Source organism: Etheostoma cragini, chromosome 1, assembly GCF_013103735.1.
Source record: "Etheostoma cragini isolate CJK2018 chromosome 1, CSU_Ecrag_1.0, whole genome shotgun sequence".
Classification (NCBI taxonomy): Eukaryota; Metazoa; Chordata; class Actinopteri; order Perciformes; family Percidae; genus Etheostoma; species Etheostoma cragini.
In genome coordinates, this window is record NC_048407.1 from 19306763 (window position 1) to 19315129 (window position 8367).

The following is an 8367-nucleotide window of genomic DNA, read 5'->3' on the forward strand; positions in this document are numbered from 1 at the left end:
CAACATTCAGAAGGCAAGACAGCGTCTTTACATCAAATGTAGTCCTGCAGCTCCATATTCCACAGACATCCCAGATCCATCTTCAGGTCATGTTCATCAGTCTCTGTGAGCTGGGCTACACAACCTGACAGCACACAGAGGACCAGTATGGGAGTTACTATCGCACAGTTATCATCAATTAGTAATTAGTACAAATAGTAAGTCAGAGCTTAAAACAGAGTATTATTTATTTAAGATATTATTATTATTCACATTTATATCAGTCTGTACAAAGATCTGGTACAGGAGTTTAGAGGCACAACCAGGTCTCTACACCCCAAATTCTGCTAATCGGCTAATATGGTCAATATGGTAAAAGACACTGAAAAAATGGGACCGTTTTTATGAAGCGACAAACCCACAGAGTGACAGGATCATCCCATAAAAGTCCATGCGAATGAAATGAACGACTGTTTGCTGGGTGTGAAAATATACTGCGGCATGCACCTCTGCAGACCCTTCTATTAATCAACCTGTCTGCACTTTGTTTTGAGAGTAATCTTGTCCAACTACCAAAGAAGCACTCAGTAGTAAGTGGCGCTTGGCTGTGCTTTGAAGGCCATGGTTTATTGCCATCCCAAAGCACAGCAAGACTGCGCTGTAAAAACACATCATCCCAGCGCTCAACACTTGCCTCCTGTTACACACCTCACACATGGCAATCTAGCACGGGCCTGAGGACCTGTTTTACAACTCCTTAGCTACCAGAGGCAGTTAGAACATAGTCTAGGCTTCTTTTCAAGTCTTTTCCTTGCCTTTGTCCATGCAAATCAGAACTGCTGTTTCTTAGCATCTCCCTTTCTAACTCTAGGACAAAGGAATAAGCCTACTTTTTATAAATAAGTACAATGATGCTCATTCCCTTTTACACCTCCATCCCCATAAAAATCTAAATTCCGGTGGAGGTGAATTTAAGATGGTTGATTAGAGAAGCTTTATAATGAACAGCATGTGCAGCCTGGTCCTATTTCCCATCACACTCCAGAAGGGTGAGGACCTCCTCAAGTAGACCTCATTTGATATCAGGACAGTGAGTGCAGGTGAAATTCAAAATTATGTATGTATATATGTATATATATATATATATATATATATATATATATATATATATTTATATTTATATATATATATATGAAAGTAAATGTAATTGCTGAAATATTGAAGTGGAGGGTAGAAGTTAAGAGAGCCAAGCTGGGTGCGAAGGATGAAGTGTTGAGATGTGGCTCACAAGGATTTATCCCACTTTATAATTTATAGCATCCATGAGGCCAGTTTTGTATAAGTACTTGAAAGCAAGTATCTTACCAGAAAATGACTTATTAGAAGTAAAAGTCTCCTTTTAGAATATTACTTGAGTAAATGTTTCAGATATTTACTGTACATATGTATCAAAAGTAATGTGATATTAAATGCACTTAAGTATTGGAAGTAAATGTAAAAAAACATGGATTATGAAATTTATTCACAAAGGTGTGTAACATTTTCTTCATCACCACTGTCGTGGTGGTTTTCATGGTGGAGCGGCCATAAGTATCGATGGTGTTTCTACAGTAATCTATATCTACCTGTGGGTGTGCTAATGAGGCTTGTGCACGTGCGCCCACCTCCACATTGATTTACGTATCGCGCTTCCTTAGAAATCTGATGAAAAGATAGCATAAGCAATTTTAGTTGGGAATCTATTGGAGTTTTATACATCTGGCCCTGGGTCGTTCCTGACTTTTAAAGGCCCACTGTGTTTAGAAAAGTAAGCTAAGCTGATTGCAGGCATGAATGGCCCCCAACAGTTACCACGATATAATACTGAATTGCCCCCCCAAGTGAAATCCAATTTCAAACTGGAAAGAGTGCATATGTGTTGGTGGAGGCAAAGTAAAGCAGGTCCGAGAAGTGATTGCTCTTACATGGGTGACCGCCTGTCTTTCAAATCCTAGATAGAAGACGTTATTGGTCCTCTGTATAAGTTGACCTTCTATCAAAACACTAAGAAGGTATATATGAATGCAACATTTATCCCTCAAGTACGCAGTTTTCTTCCTGCACGACTGATGAAAAAGCTGCTGATCCATGTTTTAAAAGGTAGCATTTTTTTGACATGGCTACATCTCCTCTTAAGGCAGAGATTTTCATTTTCTTTCATAAGGTGAAGGTGTACAGGTCAAGGCATGAAGATCCACATCACTTCCAGCCTTTTTTACTTTCTCTATTTGAGCTCAATCAACAGAAAGGATGAACTGAAGTCAAGGAACACTTGAGCATGCAGTGGCATAATATTTTCTCTTTCCTGTGGAAGAGAGTCATGCAGATATACAGTATGTCTATTCACGTCTGTGTCTGTGTGTATGTGTGTCTTCAGCTAGGAGGAAGGCCACTGACCTTTCTTTCTTGCCTCTTATCCTTCAGCAGCGTCTTTGGCCTGTCTATCTGCACCTGTAGCTCAGCAATCCGTTCTTTGTTCTGCCTCTTCACCGCCACCTTCTCAGCACACAGACAGGAAAGAGGGAGTTGTCTGTATTTAAAGGTGTCAGCACACCTTACTTTTGCATAATGCATATCACACCTTATGATGATCCATTAGCAGGTTACAGCAAGAGGGACGAGCAATGATCTGACAAGATACACCTGCAGCGGACACACAACGGCAGACACAATCAACACAAATGCTAATTTTGTGGGGCAAACTTGTGTGTGGCTGCATTTAAAATTACTTTTACTGGACTGACTTCGCCTCCGACCCTAAAGTGCCGCCGGAGAAAGCACAAAAGACAAAGTGCGTTAGAGACGGAGAAAGTGAGAAAAAGAGCGAGGGATGAACATAGAGAGGGAGGCAAATAGAAAAAGAGAAAAGGCAAGCCACCACACCCCCTGCACTTTCAGACACTGATTTATAATTTTAATATCTCTAATTTCCACAGCAGCGCCCATTTTCTAAATGTCATTTTCCAATTTATGTCAAACCCTGTGACCATTTTTCTTAATACAGCTTATGACAAGCTCAGTGGAAAGGCGGATATGCAATTCAGATTGAGTGTTTTACAGGCACAGCAGCAGACACACTAGGGTGTTTGTGTGTTTATCTTTATCAGTGTCTGCTCAGTATTTTGGAGGGGAAAGACTGGGAGCGCTATACACCGTGGAAAAATTGGATTCCTTGCAAAATAGGTACCCTTAGGGAACAGAACCATAATTCTGGCATAAATCTGATGATTACAGTTATCATAATAAGAATTGTGATGGTGGCAATGATAATGTATTAAAATATGCATTAACATTAAGAGCTTGAAATGGAATGTGTGCTGGCTTTATGGCCATTACATGAATATTTATGTTAATTAAAACAGAACCTCCCTTTTTATGTATCACTCCATCTTGTTGTAATGTAAGAGTTGGACAAAGTGGTGAGCCAGATGGACCATAATTCATTACTGGTTGGTTTACCCTATGTGGGGCACTGAGGAACTCCTCTTGGATGTGCTAGGGTCATTACAGGTTGCCTCTTTTCATATCAAACTCTGTAAGTGTGGACAAAAAGTATTTTACGTGAAATAAGCTTTCAGACTTACTGTGTTATTAGATGTTTATGGCTAAGTGGCAGCTGTGTAGAGTTGGCTAAATTCTCTAAAAGATAGGGAAAAGTGTTCAGTGCTTCCTCTACCATCTCCTTGGAAACATGGGACCAACCTCATGTCGTAAGGTATATGATATAATACAATAACAATTAAATTTTATTTCAAATGGACATAATCACCTAATAACAGTGTTAGTGACTAACATAGTTAATTAGTAATAGATTCTAAAATCATTTTCGGCCATTACAAAGAACCCCATTTTGGACTAATTCTTGTAAGTCACCTAGTCAAAGTTCATTTGGATTCTCTCAACATTGTGGTGGATCTTTTTTGTTCTTTCTTTACTGCATTATGAATTCTTCTTGACGCTTTTCCTTGGCCTTGTGAGTTACACTTTCAATCAACAAACGGTAGTTAAAAACATCATCTTTCATACCAATCTACGCAAGTTTCCCTTTCAGATCATTAGGAGAATGACGAAAGACGATCCCATTAACAAAGTTTAAATACAAAGCTATCTGAGGGCAGGGTTTAGGAACACTGCAGATTTAAATTACAGTATAAAAGATACCTTGACAAAAAGATACCTTGTGTTGGGGATTTAAAGGACCATCCCAATGATTTTCCATGTTTTATCACATTAACTTTAAACAACCACTGACCTTTTTTCCAAAACGTGTAATCATTTTTTTGGATTGATTTCCTTCTTTGTGTTCAGACACCCATTGATTCCAGATTAAACAACTATTGTTTAGAAAATCAATTTGTGCTCGCTTGAGATTTGGCTATGTTATGTCATTTTGTACGTGTTGTAAAGCTGGGATTGTTTCCTGCTTGCAGCTTCCCTGCTTGTGGAAGAGCTCTGACATCTGAGACTAGACATCTGGTTGCTGAGCAGCAACCTTTTTAAGGCAAGACAGTAAAAAATTCTAATCATCCTTCATATAATTTTCACCTTGGCTTTCAGTTTGTTGTGTACATTTGATGAGTCCACATTGTACAGTAAATGCCAATAAATTATGTGAGAGCAAATCATGTTGTTAATAGTCCAACAATAATATAAAGTTGTTCCAAGAGAAACAAAATAAAATGAATTGCTCTCTGTCATGGACAAAAGCAAGTTGGCCAACAGAGAGGTTAAGTATACAGGACATTACATTAATGGTCTCTAAGATGCAAAACCACCTGTATGTTCAACACATCCATTGAATGAATGCTTGTGGTCATTGTTATAAGGTGGCCGAGAGAAAGATTATCACGCAGGAAAATAGACCGACAGCTACACAACTCAGGTACAGAAAAATGCAATGTCAACAGTGTCCAAAAAAGGGCAGGCAAAGGGAAATTCAGAAAAACAGGCAATGGTCAGAACCCAGGGAAAACAACAGGAACTCAGAATACGGGACACAAGGGAAAATGCTCCAAGGCAAAAGGAAGCAGACAACCTTGCACTGGGGTCAACACAGTGGGAAACTGAACTTAAAAACACTAGAAAGGGGAGACAATGAGACACAGGTGCAACGCATTAGGGCGGGGACAGGTAATCACTAAGGCTGGAAAATATACAACAGGAAGTCAAACAAGACAACATAAGGGAGAACAGAGAACCTTCAAAATATAACAGGAAATGGAAAAAACACAGAAAATCTAAACCAAACTAAAAAGCTTGACACAGGGGACGGGACGTGACAATGATAGCTCTAACCCGACTACCAATGACTACTCCCGACCTATACAATTTCCACTCTGGCTGTAAACATGCTCTGAAAACCATTAAAGATAGCTGTCTAAGACCCGTCTATAGCATAGTGGTGTTAGGACCTGCTTAGGATAATCTAAACAGTCTCACCTTTATCCCTCCTTTTCCCTCTGTGCAAAACACAAACGAGTGTCGGCCCACCAACTCCCATGCTCCTTACTATTGAAAAAAGGGTAAAAATAACAGGAACAAGTTGTCGGAAATGAAATTTCAATTTATCCAGTCCCTTTATACACTGGTGCGAGAGCCTGTCGTTGAGAGGGAGGGATCAATAGTGTTTAGACAGCAGGGCAGATTTTCTAAGCGCTGGATCAATAGGAAGGAGAGAGGAAAAAATACCCTGGCTTTTCTTTGGCTGTTGTAGTAAATACGAACAAATCAGTGGCCTTAGGCTAAATGGATTGACCAGCTGTTTCCGAGTTCTGTGTTGTAAATAAAGATCCATTCTGAGGTGTGTAACCGAGGCCCAAAGGCAAGAGTACCACTTTTCAGGTTGGCCCTGCATGAGCTGTGTTGGACCACACAAGTTTCAAGGGGTGAGGGAGGCCATGTAATAGAGCCGAGACAGAGGGCAGGGGACAGAGCTGCATGCTGTTCTTTAACTTAGTTAATTATATAAAAAGGGGATATGCAGTATTTTGTTCATACAAGACACAGTAATCCTGTTGAGCTTTAGTCTTGGTTCTTGTTGTAGTAGGTTTGGTCAAGTTTAAAATATACAGCATCTGCTACTCCAAGTGGTAGTAGAATGAATTAAAAAATGTATTCATTCTTTTATTTAAACATTTTTGTTTGACCTATTGCTTTTTGCTATCTAGTTTTTATGTAGCTCTTAATCACATTACATGTTGTTCAGGTTAGTGAGAGGCCTGGGATTTTTTGATGATTGTAGCTGATGGTTTGTAACAATTTGCAACAATTTGCAATCCTATAAATCCTTATCAACACACATATAAACACATGCATACATCCGTTGAATTGTATATAAATAGAAGACTGAAAATACCACCATAAAGACATTAATAATTCTTATCTTGTCACACAGAAAGTAATCTGATTAGAGAAATTGACAAAAGGCCAGGAAGACAACTTTTTAGTTGAGTAAAATAAATCATTACATGAGCGATAACCCTGTTTACGACGTAGGCAACTGTGGCAGGTTAAATATCTCCACCTATGTACGTGCTAATACTCGGTAAGATCTTGACAGGATGACTGATGGTCTGCTTGCTTTGCCTCACCTCTGGACTTATTAAAGAAAAACACCACAGACCATGATTTCACAAAACCCATTGGTCAACCCCAGTGGTGAATGTGATGGGTGAAATTCATCACTAAAAACTCTTCAGCCAAAACAAAACACACATTGGAGCACCAACTGACACAACATCCTCTGGTCATTACCGATTGCCTCAAAACTCAGTGATAGGACACTTCGAATGTGTGCAGTAAAGGATGGCTGTTGATTTTTGCTGCATGGTTGACAAGAAAAAAAAGAGAAGTGAGAGAGAAATCTTAGGCTTTACTGTGCTTTGAAACACTGTCAGGGGCTGAGCAAAAGTATGCATGTAGCTGAAATACCTTTCCTCTTAAAACTGGCTTTGGCTACGGACAGGTCACAGTTGAAAGAACTACCTCGCTTTTGGCCTACCTAAATATACAGCACTATCTGCTGGGATATATAACTGCCCTCTCTTTGCATTAGGCCAGTAAAACTGCAGTTTGATGGTACAATTGCACAAACATATCTCAAACCTACTTTACAATTGCAGTATCAAAATAGAACCCAGAATCTCCATATGAATTCATCAACAGAGCATCTAGACATGCTGTACATCTCATTTGAGAGCAACTTCACAATGTAATTGAGGCCTTTTATGTGCATGTGTATGTTTATAAGTGTTGCTGATCTCTCATTAAGGTGACCTAAGGTTGTGCACTTACCCCATCTCAGGCTGAGCAGCAGAGGTTAGAGCACAACTCATTGGCTTCCTGAACACATTACCTTAATGATGCCATTCCCCACGCCTCCATTTCAACACATTTAGAGATTGAGCAGTTACAAGGTATATTAAGACATTCAAATGACTCCCCCAGCTATTTACCCGTTGCTCTAGCACAAAAGGGTAGCCTGAATTAAGTGTCACAGCGCTGACTCGTTTCCCTTTCCAAACAGACAAAATACATAGACAAAGTCATCGTGTAGGAAGGGTCATTAAAAATTTAAATTACAGCTCCCTTGCTTTCCTGAAAACTCTTGTCTTTTCTCTTCTTGTTAATAGGGTTGTTATTCTTTTAATATTAAAGTGTTCGTGACGGTTTTATACTTTTGAAGCCAGCTCCGAAGGCTGCTTGTTCTCCTGTTCCTGGCACATGAGCCAACCTCATTTATTTGATTGAGGGGACTGAACAAAATGTCTGATTATTAACCTTGGGTTTGCCTCTGGCGGAGAATTGGCTATACGTTTGCTATACGCACATTTTATCTTTCAGTGAACCTCATTTTAAGCAGTTTTTCAATCAGAGACATATTTAAAAAACAATAACATTCACTAGCCTGTAAAACAGAGTTCTTGAAAGCAATTTATTTATTGTCATTGTCAGTTGCCGAAGACAAAATGTTAAACATTCTAAACTCTAAGATTTTCTTCTTATAATCTAGTTCCTGGCCATAGTTTACTGTCCTATGAGTAGGACATCTCAGTGAGTGGTCCTTAATGTGATTAAGTCCCCACAGACTATCTGTTCTATATTCTGGCCTATGTAAGCGGTTTCCCTGTTTTGAGGTAGTTGGGGTATTCTTGGGAGGAGGCAAGGGCTGTTGAGTGTGTTTATGTTGCTGGCTTGTACACAGGCTTGTAATGTGAAAGACAGGGCACTTCAGTATGCAGACGCCTGGGGCTATTCTCTAAGTGGACTTTACTTTGAAAACACAGGTGCCCTCCAGGGGTTGATGAGTGCGGGTTGTGTGCATGTGTGTGTGTATGTATGAGGAGGCAG